This window comes from Pseudopodoces humilis, chromosome 5 (genome assembly GCF_049639895.1).
Source record: "Pseudopodoces humilis isolate 2021_Gansu_Grassland_sample_001 chromosome 5, ASM4963989v1, whole genome shotgun sequence".
NCBI lineage: Eukaryota > Metazoa > Chordata > Aves > Passeriformes > Paridae > Pseudopodoces > Pseudopodoces humilis.
In genome coordinates, this window is record NC_142204.1 from 14,704,267 (window position 1) to 14,730,598 (window position 26,332).

At 44.0% G+C, this 26,332-nt stretch overlaps 2 long non-coding RNA genes across 3 annotated transcripts; one reads left to right on the forward strand and one right to left on the reverse strand.

The window, feature by feature from the left end:
• Positions 1-9,460: 9,460 nt before the first annotated feature.
• LOC148184281 (uncharacterized) lies at positions 9,461-12,685 on the reverse strand. 2 transcript variants are annotated; one of them, XR_015772559.1, is made up of 4 exons: positions 12,554-12,685; positions 12,120-12,236; positions 11,105-11,662; positions 9,461-10,739 (listed from the first exon to the last, which is right to left on the reverse strand). It is a non-coding gene; the product is annotated as an uncharacterized LOC148184281 (long non-coding RNA). The 2 variants fall into 2 exon arrangements; XR_015772558.1 differs by having other exon boundaries at positions 12,120-12,241; positions 12,554-12,635.
• Positions 12,686-18,496: 5,811 nt separating this feature from the next.
• LOC106628656 (uncharacterized) lies at positions 18,497-24,961 on the forward strand. Its single transcript, XR_001332077.2, has 3 exons — positions 18,497-18,617; positions 19,526-19,614; positions 23,629-24,961. It is a non-coding gene; the product is annotated as an uncharacterized LOC106628656 (long non-coding RNA).
• Positions 24,962-26,332: the final 1,371 nt, after the last annotated feature.

Sequence of the window (26,332 nt, forward strand, 5' to 3'; positions counted from 1 at the left end):
GTACTGGGGCTGAAGACATCAGATATCATTTTTCCAGCAGGAGAGACATCTGCTCCGTGAATTCTAGTCATCATGTTTACCACCTAGAAAACTTTTAATTAGTCTTCTTGTTTCCTTCCTCCCTTGCTTTGTGCTGAATATAAACAGCATTTGATTTGCCAGGACTGTGCAAGCTGCAGTGTGTACTGTGGAAGCATCACCAGTGCCTCCACAAAGTCAAAAGTCTCAGTGTCCCTTTTATTTCCTTGGGATGAGCTACGACAGAAATATGCCTATTCTCATGCCCAGGTACAGAGTGAGATTAGATTGGATATTAGGAAGAAATTCTTCCCTGTGAGGGTAGTGAGACTCTGGCACAGATTGCCCAGAGCAGCTGTGGTTGCCCCATCCCTGGGAGTGTTCCAGGCCAGGTTGCAAGGGGCTTGGAGTAACCTGGGACAGTGGAAGGTATCCCTGTACATGGCAGAGGGTTGGAACTGAATAAACTTTTGAGAGCCCTTCCAACCCAAGCCATCCTGTGATTCTATGATGAGTGAAGTTCCTGCATCTCCTTCCATCCCCTATCCCTAAGGCCATGGTTGAGCCTTAGGAGGTGAGGTAAGTTCTTACCATTGTGTCCATGTGGGATAATCAGGCACAACACATTGAATAATGACTAATAATATTTTGCTTTTTGAAGCCCTTTCCCCCCTGAGTCTTAAAGTATTTCGAAAAAACCAAATTCCTGCTTCCTACTAATGCAAAGATGGATTTAGGAGGAGGTGTTCCCCATTAACCCAGCCTGATGTGACACATCCTTTTGCTTCACAAGGTAATGGATTTTGACCTCCACCATCCATCTGCGAGAACTGAGTACCACTGAGACTTGGGGGAACACAGTTGTGCTGATAGGAAGCCAGGAGCTTCCTCTTTTTAACCCAGAATGTCCCCTCTGCCACGTTAAATATTAGCTACATGTTTTTCCACATTTGTCAGAAAGGGGGAAAAGAATGCATCTGTTCCTCAGGGATGATGAACTGAAATTGGCCCCGATTCAGGGGAAAAAAGTCTATTCAGCAGAGCACTTACACTGAGACATAAGTGCCAGCCTGAATAGAGAGGGAGTTAAGCCTCAGTTTAAATGCTCTCCTGAGCAGGGGTCATTAGCACCAACTCTCTCCCCGAACAAAGCATTATTCCTCATGGAAGCAGCCAGCATTCAGACAGGCATCCAAACTTTGGGGGGGCTTGCTTTATCTCAACCATTTTCTGCCGCTCCTCGCAGGCCAGTTGGCTGCTGCACACTTGGGGATCCGAAGGGAAGACTCCCAGCAATCTGCCAGGAGAGCCATTCAAGCCTCAAGTGCTGGTTTGGAGGGCAGTGGCATGCGGTGGGGATTCCATGTGAGGCAGGTGGGCACTCCCTTTGAACTCCATGAGTAATGAGCACCTTTTTCTGTTGCATACCTGCTCAAATTATTACCAAATGGCCACACTGAGAAAAATTGTGGAGCGACACAAACATTCTGGCAGATTTAAAAAGAAATCTGATCTTCTCCTGTGATCCGCATAAATATTTGAATATTGCCTGTCAAACTATGAATAAAATTGATTTATTCATAAAAACAGTTTTATGAATTAATTCAAATATATTAATTAATTAAAAAATCTTTCTGAACACTTTTTCCCTCCCCAGTAGAAAATTTTTGATGCATGGAGCCTTCTTGAGTTCAGCTATTTGAACACCATCTGGATCCTTGGGGGTGAATTATAGCTGTAACTCACAGGTAGATTTTTGATTTCCCAGTATTCTTGGGAGGAGTTGTTATGAGTTTGATAAGTATTTTGGTTGTTGTTTTGTGCAGTCAAAGGCAAAATGTCCATAAGAACTGCTGGACTCAGCTGCCTCTCTCTCACACAAGGCAGCAGAAGGTTTGTAGTTATGTGACAGAAGTGCAAATGAAACATTTCTGAATTAAATTTAGATATATATTCTTTCTGCTAAAGCATTTGAATTGGGCCGAAAAATACAGAATACATGAACAAAATCAAGTGAAACGTTCTCTTGATATTTAGATTTTAACTAGGTGTCAATTGCTATGGAATATAATACTCCATCACTAGGAATTAAGGTCATCTTAATGACCATTAAGGGAATTTACCTTGGGGTCAGGGATAGTCACTTGTCAGAATAAGGTTTTATTGATGGATTTGACAAAAGTATTCAAAGTAGTGACTGATGTGTAACCAGTTTGCCTTTACACTGAAAATTACAATTTTCCAAGGACCTTGGAACACGAGTTATTTTTACAGCAGTGAAAATAGAAAGAAAATTGAGCCTTGCATTGCAAACACCTGTAATGTGGTATGACTAGACAACGGCTCTTCAAACCCTTCCCTTAGCCTCAGATTTCTGAATTTAATATTAAATGTTACCTGAAGGTATCTGGTTCTGCTCTTAAGCTCATGTGGTCCAGCCCTTTGATCTGTAAACAGTCTCACTACATATCACCATGTGGAGAAAGGTATTCCTCTTTGTTGGAAGTATATTCCTGGCTTCTGTGGTGATTCATCAGTGCCAGGAAACTGTATCCTCTATGAGCTTACAAGACTATTCAATTGTAATAGAGCTGTATTAGGTCTAATAATTTAATAGTTGTATAAAGCTCTGTCATGGATTGTGAGAATGATTTTGTTTTGATGGCTGAGATGAGCCAATGCTGTACAATTATGATGGTGTTGTTTATGACACATTCTTCTTATTTCAAGGAATGTCTACTTCTAAATCACACTGCATTCCCAAAAAATAGTCATGAGTTTCACCCAAGCATTTGAATTAACTAAAAATGTTATATCCTTCACCTTCCCATTTTGATGTTGTTATGAACCAGCTGATGTAAATGAAGGGTAGCTCTAATTGCTAGGAGGTGATCAGAAAGGATTGGCATTTAACAAATTACAACAGTTTCAGTCAACTTCCTGTGAGTCAACCTAACAGTGACATTATTCATTCATAAAGCTGGACAGTCACACTCATGGACAAGGCTGAGAAATCCTTGTGAAATCCCACCTACAGAGCTGCATCCAGCCCTGGGCCCAGCACAGGAAGGACAGGGAGCTGCTGCAGCCAGGCCAGAGCAGGGACACCAAGGGCATCAGAGGGATGGAGCAGCTCTGCTGGGAGGAAAGGCTGAGGGAACAATTGGGATTGTTCAGCCTGGGGAAGAGAAGGCTTTGGGGTGACCTCATTGTGGCCTTGCAGTGCCTGAAGGGAACCCACAGGAAAGATGGAGAGAGACTCTTGACAAGGGCCTGGAGTGACAGGACAAGGGGCAATGGCTTCACACTGACAGAGAGCAGGTTTAGATTGGATATGAAGAAGAAATTCTTCCCTGTGAGGGTGGTGAGGCCCTGGCATAGGTTTTCCAGAGAAGCTGTGGCTGCCCCATCCCTGGCAGTTGAAGAAAGTTGAAGAAATTGAAGAAAACCCAAAGCCAGGTTGGATGGGGCTCTGATCAACCTGCAATAATGGAAGGTATCCCTGTACAAGGCAGTGGGGTTGGAACTGAATGAGCTTCCAACTCAATCCATGATTCTTTGATTTTGTGATTCTATGGTCTATGACTGTATGCATGGGGTAAAAAGGACTAATTTGGGCTCTGTGATTTGGGCAATTTTATAGGAAAGATGTTAAACTGCTTCTCCCATGTCCAGTGGGAATATTCCAGCAGCCCAGAGCTGCATCTCTGCCAGTCTTCCTGCTCTGAATTGCTCCTGTTGACCAATTTCCAACTATCTCCAGGCAGAAGGGGCCCCAGTCAGTGGGAACTGCAGGGGAGCAGGAGCAGTGGAACGGAGGCAGCAGCCGGCATCAGAGTGGGAGAGCTGTGAGCTGGAGAATTGGGATCAGAAGACCCTGAGAGGGAGAGGGGCCCTCCCTGCAGCTGGCAGGGCACCAGCCATAGCTGTAGCACAAGAACACAGGGCACTGGCCTGCAGGCAAGACACTGGGATGGAAGCATCCCAACAGGATGCCTCTTTTATTGCTCTTGTATGGGCTGTCCACAGGGGCTGGGCTAGGAAGGGTTGTTATGTTCCTTCTCTGAGACCATTGCAAAAGTTGTGCCCAGGGTAGTTGCAGAGCTTTGTTCTGGCTTCTCTAGCAGAGTTACTGGTGGCTGATTCATTGAAAGCCGCAAGTGTTGGTGCAAACTCAGTGAGGGCTGCAGTCTCTAAAGAGCTGCTGGGTCTCTTGGTGCACCTCAATTTCATCTATCTCCCCACATTATCACAGCATGGCAAAGGGCTGCTGTGCCCCAATTTGGGCAGTGAATATGAGTGCATATGAGAGTGACAGAGGTTGCATGGACACTGCTTCCAGTTCCAAGGGTTTCCCAAATCCTGCACTGCTTGAATTTTGGGTTCTTATTTCCTTTTTTTACTCTTTTGCAGCAGTAGTCTTCACTCAGTCTGTTTTCAAGCATTTCTCTGCAGCTGAAGGACAGAATATTACTGTCTTGGAATATGAGAGCTGAGATTCACACTGGTTTACAGCAATCCAGGACCTTCAGAAAAAAATTCAGTAAACACTACTCTGATTTACAAGTATATGATGGGAAGCAACAGTATTTCATGTTTGGATATAAATCAAGGACCTCTACATATAGGTATTATGTAGATTCCCTAGTAGGTTTTCCTTTTTCTAGTCCTAACAAATGATAGAAACTGAAGGTAGCTGACATTTCAGCTCAGAGAATGGTAATTGCCCATGCTGTCTCCTTCTGGGATTTTCCAGGCTCAGTGGGCAGGATGTATGCCAGTTGTTTGCTCCTAACACCACATTTGGAGCAACAGTCAAGCAGCTGTCTGGAGCTGGGTGTTAAGAGACACTGGGATGATGGGATAGGGCCTAGGAATAAAAGTCTCATTTTCCCTGTGTGAAAAACATGGGAATTATCTAATCCCAGCTCTGGCTGCCCCCACAGCAACTCCAGTGACACAAATAGATGTGGGGTATTGCATTACATCATCAGGACAAACCCTAATGGGTTTATTTATGGTCCAGGCAAAGCAAGACAGAGTGAGATTCTGATCTCTGCTTACCTGGTGTAAAGTGGGAGTAACTGCAGAGATAAACTGACATAACAAAGATTAGAGCCTGGCCTCTTTGTCTGTAGCTGGTTTTAGAAGCAGCTGGCTTTTAGAAATTACGGATGTCACATAAATCACTGGTAACAAAGTGGTTCTGGACTCCAGCCTCCAGCAGCTTCTGACCATCTATCTGTGTAAAAGTGATGGTTCTCCATGCAGCTGGTTTGTGTCCAGAGGCTTTCAGCTGAGCAGAGTGGACAATCCTCCATCTCCCACAGCCTCAAGGAAGCAAAGAGATTTGTGTAGCACAGGCAATCAGGAGGCAGCTCGTGAGATGCCATCTGATCAGAGATGGGGCTCCAATAACGGAAGTCTGCAGGGCTCATATCTCATCTGCTGGGCTCTGGAGGGAGAAGGGTGTTGGACAATAAGTAGCCCTGATAGCAAAGTAGATCTTCCAGTGATATATGTCCTGGTACTGACTGCTGGCACATCTCTCTGAATACAGCCAAGCAGAGCAGGTAAATGGGTGTGAATAAAAACATCTCACCTGTCCTTAAGGAACTTGAGAAGAGGGGTGTAGAGTGTTTCTTGTCTCTTATATTAAATGTGGCTTTCGTTTTAAAAGACCCTGATATTCTACATACAAAATAACCTGAGGTTGCACTGATTTTGGGTGTGCTTATCCCAGAATAAAGATTGTGGGGTTGTATCCTCTGTTTTTGGTTCCAGGGCTGTGGGTCAGTGTATTTCACTTAATAATTAGTTATCTGTCAGGGAAGAGTAAGATATGAGGATATTTATACTACAGTTACACTGAGCAGAAGGCCATTTTTGTGCCCTGACACTGCTGTAAAGATCAGCTCATCCAAGATTCAATCATAGATTTCATTTTTAGTAGGATGTTTGAGGAGTAGCTTAACTAATAACGGGTTTTTTTAATGTTAGAATTGCTAAAAGATGATGTCTACCTTGAGCCAGATCATTTTCAAACTATACAAATTGCTTTAGCCCCATCAACAGTAGTTTGCACTGGCTGAAGATCTCACACCTTTACTGATCTTAAATTGTAGAAACCTCCAGGTTGCTGTTACTCAACCACAGCTTTTGCCTCCTTCGATATATTTCTCACAGGTAAATTTTGTTGTCTTCTCCAGAGTCTCACACAGGACTATCACCAGTGCAAACAATGTATTTAATGTGTCTTAATTAATGTTACAATTCCTGGTATCTGTTGTAATGTTTATACTTGAGAAGACCAAGTCTAATTTACTCAAAGGAAAGCTGAGACAATTTTGGTTATGTTTAGTGGTACCAAAGTGGGCAAAAGGTCCTACCAGCCAAAAACCCCCACCCTTAAAACATGTAATGGGCAGATGAGGAGACACAGTCTTATAGAGACAAGTTAAGTTCATCACTTCAGTATTTATTTGTGTTCCTCTTTAGAAATGGCCTCAATCTGAGCCAGAGGAGGCCCAGGCTGGACATCAGGAGGACTTTCCTCATGGAAAGAGTGGAAGGCATGGGAACAGGCTGCCCAGGGAGGTGATGGAGTCACAGTCTTTTGTTCAACTGGATGTGGCACTCAATGCCATAGTTTAGTTGACAAGGTGGTGATCAAAGACTGGACTCAATCTCAGAGGTCTTTTCGAACCTAAATGACTCTGTGATTCTGTGTGGTTCTGTGAAGGTGTCAGTGTTTGCAGAACTAAAGGCCTAGGTTCTGCTTGTGTGAGGTTGTCGGCAGCCTGCGTTTTGCAGGTTGCAGAGAGTATCCCTGTCAGGATGGACTAAAGACAGACTTGCAAAGAAACCTGCTCCACCTTCCTGATTTGCAACTATATTTCACTGCACTTGTCTGTTGTTTTTGGAAGTGTCTTTTTCAAATATTGGGATATCCTGGGATCACTCTATTCATTAACCAGCTAGAACTGAGCAGGAGGGGGGTGGCTCCTCTGCCTAAAGCACAGTTGGGGCTTTTTGTCATGTAGGAGTACCTGGCAGCTTTGCAAAGGACAACAAATGATTCCTTCCTAATGTGAGAGCAGCAGGAGCCAGGCGTGCTGGTGGAAGGTATGGCCGCTGCATCAGAGGGAAGAAGTTGCTGACACCCAAAGAAATGAGAGAGGGTGTGATAGGAAAGAAAAATATTTTGAAAAATTTTGTTTGCAAGTGGGGGCTGAATAGCTCTGAGATAACCGGGGCATTAAACATTTTTCCTCTTCTCTAAGAAAATAATTTCCAAAGGGTGGAGCTATAAAATACCTCAATGTTATAGTTAATATTTCAGTAAAATATTGTTGTTAAGACAGAGGTCTCTGTACATGGAATCTCTCCTGACTCCCTGTCCCTTGTGGAAATTCTCTCACTTCTCCATTAAAAGGATCAAAATTTGCCCTAGAGTAGGTGCTAGCCATAGCCTAAGCTTTTAAATGTTTCCAGTTTCATGTGAGAGAGTTGCAATTCTTCTTGCAGGGAGTGACCACGAAATTCCCTGTGGAGAGCAGGAAGAGCATGTGAAAGCACCCTTCAAAGGGTTGTTTCATGAAGGGTACTGTCTGTCTGACATCACAGTTGCTTTCCTGGCTTTTCTAGCTGGTGCTGCTTTCCCCCTTTCTGAGTAAGAGGGACTGGGCACTTCCCTTCTGAGGAAGGACTGAGCACGGTGGTCAGGATGCTCCAAGATGATGGGCAGAAAGCTCCCAGCAGGAAGGCACTAAGAGGGTCTTCTCTCTGGGAAAAGGGGGCTCCTGTTTTGGAGAGGGATGTACGAGGGGCATGGTATGGCTCCCAAAGCAGGCTTCTGTGCTGAGCTTTCGCTTGTGCAGTCTCAGCTCTCCTCAAATCCCTGCCAGCAAACAGCCTCGTGGGATGGGAAGCTCTGTAAGGCAGGAGATGTGTCCGATTATGCCTCTGGCACCAGGAAACCCTTAACTTCTAGGCATCATTGTAAGGCAGGTAGTAACTAAGGGTTGATTATGTTTGAGAGCAGCAGCTTGGCAGACCGCAGAATGAAGTACAGATAAAGTGACCTTGTGATTTTGAAAGCGAGACCCATTATTTGTTTTGAAACATATTGCCTCAATGACCCTGCAAGTTCTGCAGACATGTCCTGTCTGGAAATGCCATAACAGGTTGTTCACTATATTTTCAACTGAGTTAAGGTTTTGTTGAAATAACGAATATCAATCAAAGGCCAGAAGGCCACATTCCTTTGGTGTTGTTGATTTCACCAGTATCTTTTGTCTGAAAGCCTGTGCTGACAGGGTATCAGGGGAGAACTCCTGGGGTGAGTGGGGATGAGTGAGGGCAGCCAGATGGATCTGCATCCCTGTCAAACTTGGGTCAGCAGAGGTCAAGTTCTCAAGCTCCAGAGAGGACCCTCCAGCACCCCAGGATTAGTCAAGGGGAGAGTCAGACACTCTTCACAGCACAGAATCAACATTATCTAGAGCGTGACAGGGACAAGTGGAATATAATACATGGGGGTGTGCAGGGGAGGTGCTGTTCACGCCTCCAGAAAATGGCCAGGACACAACTCTCTCCCTGCCCCGAATCCTCACCTTTTGTCACAGGAAATGTTCAAAATGAGATTTGTGTGTAGGGACAGTCAGACCATGGTGCCGAGGTCAAGTGTATGTGTTGGTTAATCGCAGCTTTTTTTCAGGCTAGGATTCAAGTTCATATGAAACACAGCTCACCTACATGTAGTGAGACAGAGCTGGGTAATTTTTCTTTCCTCTTGATGGAAAATGGGAATTTTGTTGAGAAAAATGCTGTGTTTATTGTCTAGAAACTGCTCACAGATTTGGTATTCATTGAAAAGTTGTTTGGATAAAAAATGTATTAAGGCACACTGACAAAACCAAAGGAAAAAATTATGTGTCCCTTTTCATCTCTTAGCATCAAGGATGTGTGATAGACATCTTTTTCCTCTCTTTTTCCTGAGGTGACAGGATCTTAACTTTCCACCATGTTTGGGCTATTTTGGTTGGTGATGTTCATGGCTGCTCCTAAGGGAGCCATCCAGTTCTTCATGGAGTACTCAAATATTTACCAAGCAGGGGCAGGGAGGGAGGGCAGGGAATGAGGAAAAATGATGGTAAATCTGTCCACAAGACATTTACCAAAGAGAGGGAGTGTCTGAGTCACAGGATCTGATCTCTCGCATATTTGTTCAGGCAAAGAAGACTCAGGTCAGCCAAGGGATTGAGAGCAGCTTTGATTCCTCATCTCCTGGTGAAAGAACTGAAGGTGAAGTGACTTCCCTGAGGGGAGCTCCCAAGGCAAAAGGAGCAGGAACTGGGAAAGAGGGGACATAACTACCTTCTCTCTGTGATCAGTGGTTTTCACCAATAATTTAATCTATTTTTGTCTTTGATTATTTTTTTTTGGGGGGGGGGATTGTTTTTTGATAGGTTTGGTTTGGTTTGGTTTGAACTAGAGAGAACCTCCTGTTTCAAGCCTGGAATGCTTTATGCAATGCAAGTCAAAATATTTCATTTTTAAGTGAGAAAAAAGTAACTACCAATCATTCCCTGTACTTAATTCATCCCACTTCTTGATTTGCTTGGGATTAATGGCAGAATCTTAAAGTCAGTGCTTGTCAAGAGTGTCACCTTGCTTCCACAGTCTGCAGATATCTGTGGAGATGCTTCAGCTGAAAGTTGAGAGGGAAGTGGGTGGCTCAGGAGAAGAGGCACTGCCAGGAAAAGGTGGGATTTCATGGCTCCCTGGTAGGGGAGGAGGACAGCACAAGAGCTCTGCTCACTCTTGCCATTGGGTCTGTCTTGCTGCAATGGGCTCTATCCAGGACCTTAGAAACCATTAACCATTCCCAAGATTTTGTCTTAAGTGGCATTTCCATAAAAGATTTTGGGTTTAGAGTATTGGTAATCATGATTATTTTGTGTAAAATAAATCCTTAGCAGTGTTATCCTGAGTGTAATCCTGAGTCGTGGAGGTGATGGCAGAGTCACTGTCCCTAGTGGTATAAAAGGAATGACTGGAGGTGGCACTCAATGCTATGGTCTGGATGACAACATGGACATTGATCAAAGGTTGGACTTGCTGATCTTGCAGGTCTTCTCCAACTTAATTGTCACACTTCTAATTTTAAAATATTAACTGAGGAAGTGAGAATTTTAAGAAGTTCTTCCTCATGTCCAGGTGGAACTTCATGTGCATCATTCCTGCCCATTCCTCTTGTCCTAATGGTTGGCACCACCAAGAAGAACCTGAATTAGAGGAGCTGACAAAAGGATTTTTGCTTTTTATTACTGAAATACATCCACACCTGTGTGCGACATATTGGCAGAGGCTGGAAGCAGTGGTCCCAGCAGATCCCTGCAGGTGAGTTCCACAGTGCTAGAGGGACCCAGCCCAAGAATCAAACTGGGAGGGAAGAGCACAGACACATGGCATTCACTGCTACTTGATGACTTATGGCTGTCCTCTGCTCAGTGGTGTCTGTGTGCACATTCAGCCCATGGCAGAAGTCAGGAAAACCAGGTGATGTGAAACCTCAGAAAAAAGTGGCAGAAGTTAAGGACTCTTTTCAGCTCATGCTGGCTGGGTAGTAAGAGCATATGCACCTACCCAGCTACCTTGGTTCACCTGGGGTGCTTTAATCTGGTGTTGGTTGAGCCCTTCAGTTCCATCCTTGAATTCTGCGAAGGAAGCAACAACATGTAACAAGTGCTGGCAGTCATACTGGGTTTGTGTGAACATCAAGGTTAGCATTTCCAAAGCATGCAGGTGACTTTTGAAACCAAATTCAATTACAGTTAGACTCTGTGGCTCCAAAGTGCCTTCATTATTTTGGGAAATTAGATTTTGGGCCAAGTTAAAAAAAAATTTTAAAAAATCAATCAATCAGAATTGCTAACAATGGGACACAAGTTCCTGAGTTACTTGGGTAGCTTTGAAAGCATTACTCACTTATTTGCTTCTCTGAACAAACTGAAAGAGTGACAAATCTGTTTCCAAGAAAAAAAGAATTTCAAATGCAGAACACAGTTTAAATATGGCATACCACAGAGGTAACTTTCAAGAGGATATCCAACGACACACGTGGTTGAGGGGTAGTCTCCAGCTCTGCCCTCCCTCCTTCATGTAGTGCTCTTAGGAAGTCAGGCATTGCCTGAGAGGGAGAGAAACCCTCTTCCAGAGGCACTGACATCCCTGAGCCAGGTTCCTGCTGGCCCTCTGCCCCTGCAGGTACTTTGTGCCACGTGGGTGGGGCTGCAAGGTTTAAAAGCACTCAGCTCCTCGGAGATGGAAACAGCACAGGTAGGGCACGATAATCAAGAAGATAATCTGGAAGGCTATTTACAAGGACCATAATGGAAACAGGTTTCCATGACCTCCTCCTCCTTTATTGACCCGGCTCAGGGCTCCCACCGCTGCATCGCTGGGAACATCGTGCTCAGCCTGGCAGGGAGCCCGGGGCTCCCAGAGGAGGGGGAAGGTTTTGGCTACTGCTTGTAGTGGCAAATCAGCTGCAGAAGAGGGAGCCCATGTCTTCTCCAGCCTGGCACCTTTAAGTTTCCTCTTTTCTCTCCAGTCATTTTCACACTTGCACAGGAGGACACTGAGGAGGGAAAAAGAAATTGAGTGGGTTAAGGAACACGAGTGTGGACATCACTGCCTAGCCCAGACACCTCCTAGAGTCTCCCCACGGGTCCAGGCCCCTCGCCTCCAAAGGCCTGAGGCTGCAAAAGGAGGAAAGATCCCTTTGGGCAACCACAAGAGGTACCAGCTGAAAGTCTTACGACTGCCAACCACACAGGTGCTTGTACTCCAGGCATGCTGCTCGCAGGGTGTCAGAATGACAGGAATGTTTCCTCTGCGGCACACAGACGTGAGCTGGCTTGCATGGGACAAGCATGGCTCAGCAGGAGGCACCTCAAACAGCCCTAACACCAAAACAAGCAACACTCAGGCAGAACCGCTCTGATTATGCCCTTCACCCACACACTTCATAACCATCACCCTTTTTACTTCCCACTCGGGTTCATCCTGACCAAAACAAAAGGCAAGGGAGATACCGTTAACGAGGTGCAGGGGGATGGACGCTATCACACTTCGCACATCTGTGACGAGCGGGTTTAGCAGAGCTCCCAAAGAAAACATAAGGGGTTGCATTAGCCAGGTTCAGAAAATGCCTGACCTTCCAAAAGAAAAAAAGAAAAATGCATTATTCCCTGTGAATACTATGGTATGTATTGCCCCTCCACCCCACACCAGGAAGGGATCTGTGGCAGGATATACTTCAAGGAGACTGTGGTTTATATTACAGCTGCTAAGATAACCGGGAGGTTTCAAAAGGAATCCCAGCTAGCGCAGCTTGTTTTACAATACCAGACTCCAAGCGGGGGGAGTGGAAAGTAAGTTTGTTTTCCACGCTGCCCCTTTATCTTGATGTCAAATATATCCCCTGGGAAAGGAAAACATTTAAGCAGCAGATCCCATGGACACACACACACTCTCATGCGCCTTTCCCCCCACTGAGCCGCAGCCATGTCCGGAGGGTGGCACTGTTCAGTGCGTGGGTGCTGGTGGAGTTCTGGCAGGGGAAGCCCAGGAAAAAGGTGCTTCAGGTGTGATAATCAATAGCCACAGGTGCTGGTGCCAGCGTGTGATCTGGGCTGGTCAAACCCACAAGCCACCTGCTGCAGGTGCAGTAGTGATCTCTTTGAGAGCACCTCCATGTGAGGGGATAATTACAGCTGGACAGGAACCATTTACTTGTGTGGATGAAAGCTAACAAAATCTAGTCATAAAGCTCCCCAAATAGCTCATGTCCGAAATAAGATGCACATTTTTCACAAGGAGGGGCAGGAACTGTTGCCATGGCTTCTCAGGGGAGCACTGAGGGGGGTCTTCTGAAGTCTTAGATAATCTTAGATAATCATATTGGAACTTCCTGGTCTGAAAATGTTACGTCTGCTGTGTGTAAGAAGCGTACATGGATGCAAGCTCTCCCATTATTATAATATTATTATTATTATTATTATTATTATTATTATTATTCCTGGAGAGGGACTCTTCATTTAGAAGTGTAATGACAGGACAAGGGAAAATGGCTTCAAGCAGAGAGTAGGTTAAGATAAGATATTAGAAATAAATTCTTTCCTATGAGGGTGGAAAGAACTGGCACAGGTTGCCCAGAGAAGCTGTGTCTGTCCCATCCCTGGCAGTGTCCATGGCCAGGCTGGATGGGGCTCTGAGCAACCTGGGATAGTGGAAGGTGTCCTTGTACATGGCAGGGTGATGTAACGAGATGGCCTTCCAACCCAAACCATTCCATGGTGCTATGATTATTGCCTAGCATGATGAGAATCTGTCTCCAGAGATCTGGATCACAACTCTGCTGGTGGCCATGGTGTTTGTTACCAGAAATGTGGTACAAATGCAAAGGGAATGTCATACTTTGGGCTAAATTGGTAAAAAGACAACCAGAGGATAAGACTTAATGTTGCAGCTGCAATGTGGAAGTCAAAATTGCTTGCTGGCAGGTGAGGGAAGACTGAATCAGTGTTCCTAAAGAATATGAGGATGCTTGGGGACACACCTTCTCACCCACAAAAATAAATGAATAAACTGGGATTCTTCTAAAGACAGGATCAGAGAGGCAGACAAGGTGTTTACATAAACATGATATATTTTCCTTTCCAGTTCTAGTTAGCTAGACAATGATACCAAAATGAAATAGGGAGCTCACTGAACATATCCATGCTCTGGAGGGGCAGCAGTTCAAACCCATATTTGGGTTTCACACAAGGTTGTTGCTTTATTATGAGGTTGAAGCACATTTCCAGTGTGAAAATTCTTCACCCATGCTTTGTTCTATGTTGATGTGTGACTGCCACCAGCCCCTGTGGCTTGGAGCCACCGCTGCTCACACCACATCTTACTGCTGAGCCTCTGCAGCTGTCCTATTCTGAGTGCAAAGATTGAAACTAAGAAGTCTGGTTTCTCTCTTGCTTGGCACATGCTTTATACTGGTGAAGCTCCTTGCCTTTCTAACAGCAGGAAGAAAATCTTGGCAACAGCTTGAGGGATAAGAAGGAATCTTCTTTTGAGAGTGCTAACTGCTCAAACTGCAGTAATTTCAATAGGTAGAGCCCTGGTGTCACTACAGGGAGCTGAAAGCTGTGCCACCAAGCACGGTTTCTTTCAGCCTTTGCCTTTGTGTCTTCTACACCCACCATGAAGTCTATGGTGTAGGTATTCTCAAAGCAGGTGTCTTCTGGGACACCTCCCAGTTTTCTGCTCCTTCACAAGAGCCTTCAGTGTGTGGGTCTGGGAGGTCTGGTTGTCAGGGATTGTTGCCTGAGGATGCCATTCCCAGCAACAGGGCTAGAAGTCTTGTGGTCATGATACAAGGCCAGAAGATGTTATTGTGATCATCTGTATGGTGTGCTGTAATATAATCAAAAACCATGGAAAAGACTTGATTGAAGAAAACATGTTTTTAAACAAAGTTATTTTATTTCCTATCTGTTTTCAACAGCACTATCTCTTTTGACTATTTCCCTCTCTTCTCAATTATTCATCCCTTCTTCTCCTAGTGTGGAGACATTCACAACTCATACCACAGCATCAGTTTTCCTCCTCTACCCCCTTGGGCACTCTTGAAATGCAACCAAACCCAAATCAACCCATTAGGCTCTTCCCACACTGAGCATTTTGCTATTTTTTAGAACACCTAGAAATGGAGCTGGTACCTCAGAAGATGCAAAACAGCATCAGGGTTGGTTTTTTTAAGAGCCAAAGAGATTAAAATTACAAGATAAATAAATTTCAATGGATTTCAGTGGGTTTTCTGTCTAGTCAAAACCATTCAATTCTCAGCAACACTGAAGATTCGATTGATTGATTTTTATTATTTTGCTGGATAAGCACATGACAGACTAAAATTCAGAGACATTTCCTGCAACCTCTCATCCTCTGATTTTGAAATGTCCCCTGGCTACTTGCCATCTGAAGTGCAGGGTGTCACTATGCTCTGTGTGTCAGCTGAAATTTGGCATGTCTGTGGTCAGCACCAGATGTTTCTTGCATGTTCACAAATGCCAAGAGGTCTCTTTCCTGCCATTTACCAACAGTTTATATTCACAGGATACTCGTTCCTTCTCAGAGAACTCCGGCTTATTGTCCTGATGATACATTTTGAAAAGGAGTTCACTGTTGCTCTTTTGAACTTCCTTCTTCTTGTCCTCATTTGTTAATGGATTTCATTCCTCTCCAGCAGTTATTCATCCCAGAATGCCTGAATTAGCTGGGTTTTTTCTGTAACTGGTGGTCATTGAGAATCTTAGTCCAAGAGCATTAATAGATATCTCTCTGGGGTTTATCACATTTTATCTCTCTGATTTGATATATTTGATAGTGGTTGGTCAAGCACTTTAAAATGAACTCTGCACCATTGTATTTATAAAAGGAATTTTCTTCTTTGCCCCCAGCTAGTTGATGGATTTTGTGTTTGGTTTTTAAAATATTGTAAGATTTTTAGTATTTTTAACATCTAGTTGTTCATTCACATCTGCATCTCAGGAGGCATCATCAGCTGTCAGAAAAGCCCTTTTTCAACACACCTTAATTCTGACATTAGTACCTTTATTTTGGAAAATAGTTGCTAAGTGAGAACTATATTTAAAAAAACTTCTGTAACAGGATTTAAACATTTTATCCATGCATTAACATAGGCAGCTTAAAAAATATATTCTTATGATTTACTTTGGCAAAATATCTATCTGGAGTCACTGGTCTTGTGGTGATTTATCTACTCTCACTATTTGTACTGGATTTAAAAGGGAGTGCCTCATTCTTAAACTAATTGCCTGTCATTTATTCCAGGGGAAATACTTCTATAAGGATAAGGGGCTAAAGGCCAACTTTTCAAAGGCATGTAGGCACCTTAGGATGAAGAGAGGCACTAGGAAAGCACCGAGGCAGCTGAGGCGTTTCTGAAAAATTCTGTGGGTGTTTGGCTGTGCCTTTAGGTGCCCAAATACCTTCAATCTGTTACTAAGAATTTTTTCTGTGTCCAGAAGAGAGGTTTCCAGAGCAGCTGTGACACAGAGGATTCCTGAGAGAGGCACAGGGAGCACAGAAGTTGCTCCCCTTTCTCTTATCCCAGGATGTGATTAAACTGAGCTGGGTGGGAAATGCAAGGGGAGCCTCTGAAGTATCCTTTGTAGGAAATACAACTTGAATCCTGGGCTTTAAATTATGTCACTCTGTAGGAGAGAGTAGGAATTACTCTCTGAGGCGCTGGAGGGTGTCACATCCATGTTGAACACACAGCACTGCAATGAGAAGTGCAGAGAGCATCCAAGGCTTGCAGGCTGACCCCATTCCACCTAGAGACACTTTTCCTTGGAGGTTCCATGATGCTGCCAGAGGGTTCCTCAATGCACCCAAGCTGGTGAATGGCTGTTTCTACCTCCACCAGTGGGATGTGACACTGGAGGTTCCCCACCAAGTGAAAAGCCACTGCTTGCAGTGAAATTCAAATGCTTGCTGGAGGGAACAATGGGAAAATGTGTTGGTGTACAAGTCCTGTCTCACTTGTTCCCTGCCTTCCTGCTCATTCACACAGCACTGCTCTAAGAAAGGTTTCTTGTCCTGGTCACATTCCTTTTTGCTTTCTCTCTTGTTTCTGTGTGGATTCACTTCTTTTCTTGCAAGGACTTCTTTCCATGTTTCATCATATGTCCTCTTCTGATTCTCCTTTCCTTCTCCCTCAGTAATTAGCTTCAATCTGTGTGCTGCTGCTGAACAATCCCTTAACTTTCCTCACTTCGTCCTTCATCTCATTTCTCATTTCTATGGTTCTCTTGTGCTCCCTCCCCTCTCCCCTCCCCAAATTTCCTCAGGTTCCTCCAGATTTTTAGCTCTTTTTTATTTTTTTTCTTCCTACCCTCTGTCTCTCTTTAAAAATTTAATTGGCATGCTTTCTTCAAGCTGTCTTAGAAAGCCTTATTTTTTTTTTCTTCTCTCTTTTCAGCTTCTTTCCTGAATTGCAGTCACACCAGTTCTGCTTTCCTGACTGCAAGAGTCACAGCTGCTGTGGTGCAGCAGAGCATCTGAAAAGAAAATGCTAATGGAGTTTTTTATAGTGTACAGTAAAAGGCTCTGATTAAAAAAATAATAATGCCACACCTCAATGCTACCTCAAACCCAGACTATTCCTGCTTGAGAGTTTCCTTCTAGAGCCCGTAGCAGTAGAGCAGAATCCATAACCTCATGTGCCATCTCCCTGCCTGTCATAACCACAAGCAAAGCTGGATTAGTAATTTCCTTTAGACGAAAGCAAAGAAGATGTATCTGTGTAATGGCATCTCCCCTGTGCCTGATGACAAGATCACAAAGAGTGTGCAAGGCAGTTTTATGGCATATCCTGCCAATATGTCAAGTACTGATTGTACATACAAGCATCTCAATCAGACACTTTAGAACTAACTGGTTCTGCAATCATTTCTCCATGAGAGTTCATTAAAATCCATACAGGAATTTGCTCCAGTCATACAAATGTCCCCCTCATGTCACGTTTCTGTGAGCATTCAGTTTATTTATCACCAACAACCGGTCTATACACTGGTATACACTATTTCAGCCTTGGATGGGTCAGTATTTCCACATATGGATTCTGGAGTTCATGGTCATCCAGCTCAAAACAAGGAATACGTCACAGACTCAGCTACACCAAAACAAATGTTTTCCTCAAGAAGAGAGAGAAGTCTGTTTAAAATAATGCAATATTATGTAAATTATGAATAATTCTCTTCAGTGCTGAATATTTTTGTAGAGTAGTAAGAATCTGATCAGTTGCTGGCAGAAATTCTGTAAGAGGTAAAATACAATAAAGTAAATGGTTTCTTTCAAATTACTTATCCATAGAGCTACTTAAAAAGAGATCTTTTTAACCTAAGGCAGCCCTCAAGGCTTAGCTCATAATTTCCTCTGGTTTGATCCCTGTTAAAGAGGAGTCCTAGTGGGGTCTTCTAGGACACCACTGAGCTTCCATCTGCTGGCAGCCCTGTCCCACCCCAATGTCTCTCATGCCCACAGCGATTTTAACCTGCTCCTCTCTCGCTCGGAGTTCCCTGACTTGAGGAGGATTTGGTGGGCTGTGACAAGTGGAAAACCGGAGCCAAGCCACAGAAATGGAGAGTCAGAGTGACTGAACTGGAGGGACACGAACGATGGGAAGGGATCTGGGCTGACCTGCTCCGTCCCCATGGACTGAATGGAGGAACACCACCTTCCTTTGTGCAGTGCTCCGGGAGGCCAAGGTGGAAAAGGCTCTTAATGGCATTCCTGCAGGGACAGTTTTCACTGGCTCAGTGGGAGCTGTTTGCACACAGACGCCACGGAGTAAGCTGCTAGGTGTTTATTAACTCAGCTTGCAAGAGGAGGGGAAGGGCAGAGGAAAACCGCTGAGGGGAAAATGCCGGTTAAAAAGACAGACCACCACCCCCTGCTGTCCACCGGAGCTGGGGGAGCTGGGGCTGAGCGAGGTCCTTGTAACCTGTCTGGTAAGTTTTAAAGGATGTTTTCCCTCTCTCTAACTGGCTGGTGCGTATGTGTGTTAGGAAACAGCAATTAAAAGATTCAGCCAAGGGCTTAACCCTTGACTGTTTCTGTTTCACGCCCCATTTAGTGACAGGCCCTGCGCCGGGGGCTCAGGGGGCACTGTGGGGGGCATTGTGGCGCCTGCCGGACACCTCGCCCGCCCTGAGGTGCGGCCTTGCCTTCTGTGGGATTCGGTGGCACGCAAGGAGAGAGATCCTTTGGGATGAATAAGAGCCCTTGGTCTGTCGTTTAGGCCATCCAGCCGCTCTGTGTTCTTTGTCAGGGCCAAACAAGCTCCATATCATTACGCTGGCATTCGCTTGCCCAGTCTCATTATTAGGTGCATTAGCTGTGGGAACTAAATCCATGACAAAAAAAAAAGAGGGGGTGGAATTGGCTCACACAAAAAAAGGCTTTCCCAGCTCAGGCTAACAACTTGTGCCTATTAACTAAAAACGATCATTAGAAAATTCCCTGCAGACTTAAAGCTTCAGCAGAAGCTCGTTTCACGTATGCACTTGCCTTGTTACATGAACACATAACCAGCCTTAAAGAAACATACCCTCCCACACTTGGATTGGGATTGGGAAAGGGGCTTCCAGGCAGGCACTGTACTGCCTTTAAAATACATCTTTCTCTCTGATTCTCCCAGCAATACTGCTTAAAAAATACTGTGCCAGTAGGAGGTAATAAATCTATAGCCTTAAAAGGGGAAGGATATTAGAGGACAACCAAGTCAGGTTGGGATGGTCATTGAAAAAAGAAAACAAGTGGTTGCATGTGAAAGGAAAGGTGTGGTAATGTCTTAACAAACAATTAAGTGAAGATTAGCGTCTTTGAAATGGGTCCTAATGTGTCTACCAACTTCAAGCCACAGGTTTGTTACAGAACCGGACAGTTTGACTCCTGAAGCAGACCAATGGGACCACACAAGCCTGAGTTTCTGAACTTTGGGTAAAGGTGGGTATGTAGCAGGCAGTTTGGAAAGGCTGTACCTTCCTAGTACCTCAGCCAGTGGGGAAAGGAAGAGGGCAACATGCAGCTGGAAGTTCGGGATAAAAGGAGGCTGCGCCCTCCAAAACTCAAGAGAAAACCATGCAGGTGTGTGGTCCAGTGGACTCTCTCCCTTTATTCAAATAAAGTTGCAGGACTCCTCTGTCTCCTTTATGGACGCCAGCTTTTCATAGCATGATTTTCCATACACATGGAACTTTATCTTTTTATATTATAGTGACCTCTTATACAGATCAAACCACAGAAAAAAATTAATTGGGGATCAGGTCGCCATGAACCGCATGAAGATAGTTCTCTATAAACAGCAAACTGTCTCTGTAGACATAAATGGAATCTTGTCTGGCAGCTTCACTGTAATTGCAACAAGTTGTGAGGCTACAGGTAGATCCTTGGGGACCTCCAAGCTGCTCAGGAGCCATGGGAGTTTTCCATTGGATGGGAATATACAGATATGTCAACTCAGATGTTCTGGTTACTTTGGCTTTTGGTGGTCCTTGTGCTTTTGGCTCTGGGAAAGCTGGTCCCTGGAACATGTTGGTTGGTTGGTTGGTTGGTTGGTTGGTTGGTTGGTTGGTTTCTCTGGGATTTTTGTGGGTCCCACTTCCAGTGGTCCATGGCTTTCAAAGGCAAAAAATATTTCCCAGCTAAGCACAGAATCTGCTATTTGGTCAGTGGCTCAATTCACAGGCTTCTGATTAAAAGTTTTTCCTCCCAGAAGATGCTTTCTTTCTTTCTTAGCATTTCCTGATGCTAAGAATTTTTTAGGTTGTATGATAGTCTTTCTAGGAAATGATGAACTTTCCAGTTTCTCAGTCATGTGAAGATAAGCAAGACACATCTCTGGAGATTACAGGGGGCAATATTTTCCGGACAGCAAAAACAAATGCACAAGCCTTTCCCACCCTCAATGAATGCACAGTGATTCTCTTCTGGTTACCAAGCATCAGAAGCAGGTCCCTAAATTCAGCTGAATTAAACTAGTGATAAATAGCCATGGCTTAGCTCTTTCCTCTCCTGAATGCCTACGATTGACTGGTGTGATGGAGCAGGCAGCTATGGCTGGGAGTTGAATGATGCTTCCCATGGGAAGATAATCTCAGTACCAACAGGATGGGCAGGGTCATGTCTCACCAACCAGGGTTTAGCCCTGCAGCACCTGAATGCCAAAGTGTCACAGGACCTGAGTGCCAGTAAGCAGGAGCAGCCATCTGATCACTGATGGCCAGGAAAATTTGGAGAAATGAGGCGGGACCCTGATGTGGATCAGTGAGGTGCATGGCCAGACACAGGCACAGCTGCTTTGTAGCTCATGCAAACATCAACGCTGAGGGCCTTAAGGGTGGCTCCAAAGGGAAGAGGAGAGTCTCCCAGTGGGGCTTTTCCCAGCTCCTTCCCAGCGGTCAGATCCAAGGTCACACAGCTGCACCACAACTGGGCTAGGCTGGGGCACAGGCAACTGAACCCCAGGGGTGTGCACTGTGGTCAAGCAAGCAGCTGGATGGGTGCAGAGGCAACACTGTTCTGCTGCTCCCACAGCCCTTCACTGGAAATGGTGGAATGGACACAAGAAACCCATTCTATCTCCCAGGCAGCTTCAGCAATGCTTTGCTTGCCCAGTGTTTATCCTCTCAGACCAAGGCTTTATGATGGAAGCAGCCACCCCTGTAGATACTCTGGGCTGAGCAAGCCCTTGGCTTCCTGCGCTGGCATTCTTTCCTGGTGCTCCATTGCCCACCCAGGCTGTGAAAAGTCTACCTCACAAGGATGCCCCCTCCATATGGCAGCCTAAGGTCATGCTCATGTATGGCTGTGCAACCAAAATGCAGGGATGCCAAAAGCAGACTCTGTGATCTGCTTCCCTTTGGCTCATCCCTACCCCCTGTGGAGACCAATCATGGCATGCACCTGGAATAGATGCAGATTTAGAGAACTGCTTGAGCAACAGTCTTGCATAGATCTCATTCAAACACACGTCAGCAGTTTTTGCTCTAATCCCACTTCTTTTCAGTGCTCCTGAATGATGGCCACAATGCCAGCAAGCAGAGTCTTAGCAGAAGGCTTATCTCCTACCATTTCCCCCTTGAGGGCACTTTTTTCCCAGATAAAAGTGTCTTTGGATCTGTCAGGCTGAAAGAAGAACTCCATAGTGCTCTGAACTCCTCACGGAACAGATGGCAGGGAATGAGCAGCCTCGGTGCCCATTCAACACATTAGAGGCTGGGATATTTAATGAACTCCTGTGCTGCTTCCTTATGAGGTATCAGATCACAAACTACACATTCTTATCTCTCCCAGCAAAGCAGCAGAGCCAAACTCCACTCAGAGCAGTGCTCAGCTTTGGGAGAAGTTAACAAGCAAGTTTTTGAGCATTTTGGGCTTTTCACTGTCCCTGGACTCTAGCACTATTTGGTGTTGTGATATTTGGTAGATTAAGGACCACATGGGTTAATTTCAATCAAACTGAAAAACAGAGATGTCTGGCACTGACAAAACAAGGTAACATCCAAAACTGACCAGAACTTAAGAGACCAAGTGACATGGACAGAACGCAATCAGACCTGCTCACCTTTCCCCTCACACCAGCAGCTCATGCATCCTACAAAAGAAATTTAATATTTTGACAAAAAGCAGCAGTAGCTAGGATATGTGTGCCATTAAGGCCTTTCTAAGATGCCAAAACAAGCAACTTGTGGAGATTTAAAAAAGGAAAAAAGTCTGCTGTTATAAACCTGCATTACACTGTTATTTCATCCTGATTGTTGCAAGCATCTTTTGGGTCTGCTGATACTAAAAATTATGATCTGTTAGAATATGTTGATTTCAGATACTTACAGCTTGTCAAAGCACTTTTGTTTTGTTTTGTTTTTTCTGGGAAGGATATTTTCCCATCTTAGTCTGGGAAAAAGTAAGAAGTTTCATATCCCAAACATATAATTTTGTAAGAAGCTTTTGCATAAAAAAAATCCTTCTTGAATGAAAAAGACAGAATGAGCTGTTTTTGCTATGGGAATAACAACAACTAACCAAGATGCAAAATATTTAATAATACAGAGATTTTCAGGTGTATTGCCTTCTTTTTACTAATCTGCTACTAGCACAGTGTAATACACACAAATCTTCCTGCAGGAGTTGTTTTTGATGGAGCACAGGATGATCTGAAGAGTCCTGCTGCCTGTCCTTGGCTAAAAGTTTTGCCTTCTCAGCATCAGTACCTGAGGAAAATGAAAGGTGTTCTTATTTTTGTCAAGTTCCACCAGTTCTAACAGGTCCCAGCCAGTAATTTGGGAGTTCCTCAGAATTTTACTACATCAAGTTCTTTATATGATGGCCCAATGTATCAAGGTGAATGAAATCACAGTCAGAGGAGTGTGTTTACATGGGCTTATTATAGATGTTATAAAAAGCTTTAGGCATCCCTCCCTCTGATCACTTGGTCATAAATCAGGTACTCCCAAACCATGGGATGCCAAATGACAAATCCTTTTGGATGCTGCATTGATCCCAGGGCACAAAAAGTTTGTGGAGTTTCTAGATCAAGCTGTTTTGACCATTTCTATGGGTTTTTTGGTTGTTTGGAGTTTTTCTGTATGAGCAAACTAGAAAATTAAATAAGTTTGCTTTTTTATTTTTTTTTCAAAGAAAAAGAATGTTTTCTGTATGATTCTGCATTATTGCAGAAAATAGCCTGTAAGAATAATTTCTTGAGCTATCCTTCTTCTCTTCATGTTCTGAGCCTCAAGTGACCTGCTGAGAGAGGCAGCTGTTTCAGATGGAGAAAACTTCTTCCAGAATGTGATTAAAAAACATGATTTGAGTGTTATATCTAGTAAGATAACTGAGATAAATAATTTAATTGATGAACCTTCATTCAATTGACTTGCAAGTGGTGATCATGTAACCTCATGAAATTTCAGCTTTTGTTGAGTAATATTTTTCTCAGTGGTGTCAATTTTTTCTTAGGTGTGGAGTGGAATCCTTCTTTCCTGACTAGCCCTGGAAATTATCTCATCGACCTATTTAAAATTTATTTGTGTTGCTGTTGTGATCCATACACATATCTCAGTGATCAACATAAATATTTTGCTGCACATATTTGAACTTCCAGCCAGTTTACTGGAAAAAATGTCATCAGAGCTAATGTCCCTGTTCCCTGAGGAATGTAAATTCTGAAGTTAGGTTTCTAAAGCAAATCACTAATGTTCATTCTAGCCACTTCACAGAACTGTTCTGCAGGATTTGGGTGGAATTTACCCTGAAGCATAAAAGCTTTTCCATAAAAAGTTCACTGTGCTGTTTGCTGTGAAGACCAAGCATGATCAAGATGGAGAAGTGGGATTGATGTTCTGGAATTTGCTGAAAAATTACTGCAATTTTCCTGAAACCACAGATATCATGGAATCATGGAGTGGTTTTGGTTGGAAGGGACCTTTAAGGATCATCAAGTTCCAACCCTCTGCCATGGGCAGGGACACCTGCCACTATCCCAGGCTGCTCAGAGCCACATCCAGCCTGGCCTTGGACACTTCCAGGGATGGGGCAGTCACAGCTTCTAGGGAATTGATTTCCAAATGCCAATTGCAATAGGCATTGAACAATAAATAACAGTGACAATAATTGCTGTTAATATTAGTCCAACTAATATAATTACACAGGATATTATTTTTTTTCTTTTCTTTTCTGTTTTTTTTTTTTAATTGTTTTTCATGATGTGAGCCACTGATTTTTGCCTCCAGTTCAAAACTTGATCTAATTCCAGGAATGCCTCAAAACATTCACTATATCTTTTCTGCTGGGAAAAAAAAATCTCTCAATTTACTGTTAGCTCTCTGCTCCAAAAATAAAATGTACAGTACGTAACAAATTTGGTCTGACAGCATTTTCCCAGCTGGAAGGATGGAACTTCTTAATTGGTGTATAAATAAATAGTGGTTTGATCCTGCTCTTAAATATATATTAAAAAAAGAATTTTGGCTTTGCCTCTAGTATGCATAGGAACAGATCTTCCTTTCTAACAGAAACAGTAAAAGAAAAGCACTGAGCCAAATTTAAAAACTAAATCTAAAGTCTAAACATGCTGAAATAAAGTCCTGCTGCTGCTGTTGAGGAAGGCCCATGAAGCTCCCTGTGTCTCTTGACATATGGTTTCCATACCACTTTATTTCATAAATCATCATTTCTAATTGCTTTAAAGTTTGACATGAGAACCTAAAGTGTTGTTGAATCATCAAATAAATAGCTGTTTAGCAAGAAGATGCTCCTATGAATTGAGGTTTACCTTGTGTTTTCAGGGTAAAGGAAGTGATAATTTCGATGGGGAGTTCATTCAGAATAATTGTGTGGTTTTAACTTTTTCTACCTGGCAGTAAATTGAAACTAAATGTAGACACCAATCTGCAAATCCAGAAACTAGATGAGAGGTGAGCACATTGGTCCAAACCTATAAAATATGTTTATTTGCTCCTCAGGTGCAATACGAGGCACCCTGAGGCTCTGAAATAGTCATTCCTAGTGCACCTGAACACTCCAGGTGCGTTGCTTGGTTGAAGTTCTCTTGGCACTGGAGTTTTTACAGTAGGAGACATGCAGCAAACGCCCCTATCCTGAAGCTTCTCACCCCAGCTCGTGTCACCTCTGAGTCCAAATCAGAATCATCCTCAGAATCCAAGAGCCTGACCTTTCTGGGATATGTCTTCTTTTTCCTCATAGTCAATAATTAATGATTCATCTCGAGAAAGGAGAAGGTCTGTTTGGGGAAAAGTGGGAGAAATCTAAAACACATCTCCTAGCTCCTGAAAAAGGACAGCCCCACCAAAAACAGTCAGTAAACATCTTGTTTCCTGGCCCCATCTGCGTGCAGCACACAGACCAGAGGCTTTGAAAAGCTCTCCCTGCCAGGATATGAGATAAACGTGTCATTAGGGAACTCCCTTCTTCTGTTTCTGTGGAGCTGGCACACCTTTGATTAAAATACTTCAGTTTAAAGCACAATGCACCAGTCTGGGCGTGTAATATTTGTACGGAGCTTAAGATGGTCCTGCCATAACACTTCTGTCTCCTCCATTGTGCAAAGTTGGACCAGAAATCTCATGAGAATGAGCTTACTCATGAGATAGCTGCTAATTCTGGCTTCCAGTTATGCTGTAAATAGTATGAGAACTGCCTTTCTAGCAGTTTTAGGGAATTTGGCTCCCAGCCATTGCTAGAAAAGCCCAAGCTGTGACCTAAGTGAAAAGCAAGGGGGAAAGAAAAATGTTCCAGATTTCCAGAAAGCTCGTTGCTAGTGCCAGAAGCTTGTGTTCTCCTGTATGTTCTTCTGCTCAGGTGAAATGGCCTCTGTTTGCAAAGACATACTTTTGTGAGGTCAGGGACCTTGCAGAAGGCACAGTGCTCTGTAATCAGGCACTTTGATGGCTGGATACAGCTGTTCTGTGGAGTTTTTGAGGAACAGAAAGCTATGCCAAAAGCAGCACAGCAAGCTCAGGACTCTTGCCTACAGCTCTTCAGCAATGGAGACTCCTGATACTATTGCTTCTTTCTCCTCTGCCTCCTTCAGAGGTGCTGGGATGGTGCCCTTTTCTGTACCCTGTGATTCCCTGCCCTGCCAGCTACCTGCCCTGCCTCCCAGGTCTCATTTTCACTACTACTGGGTCCAGGAACCCAAGGC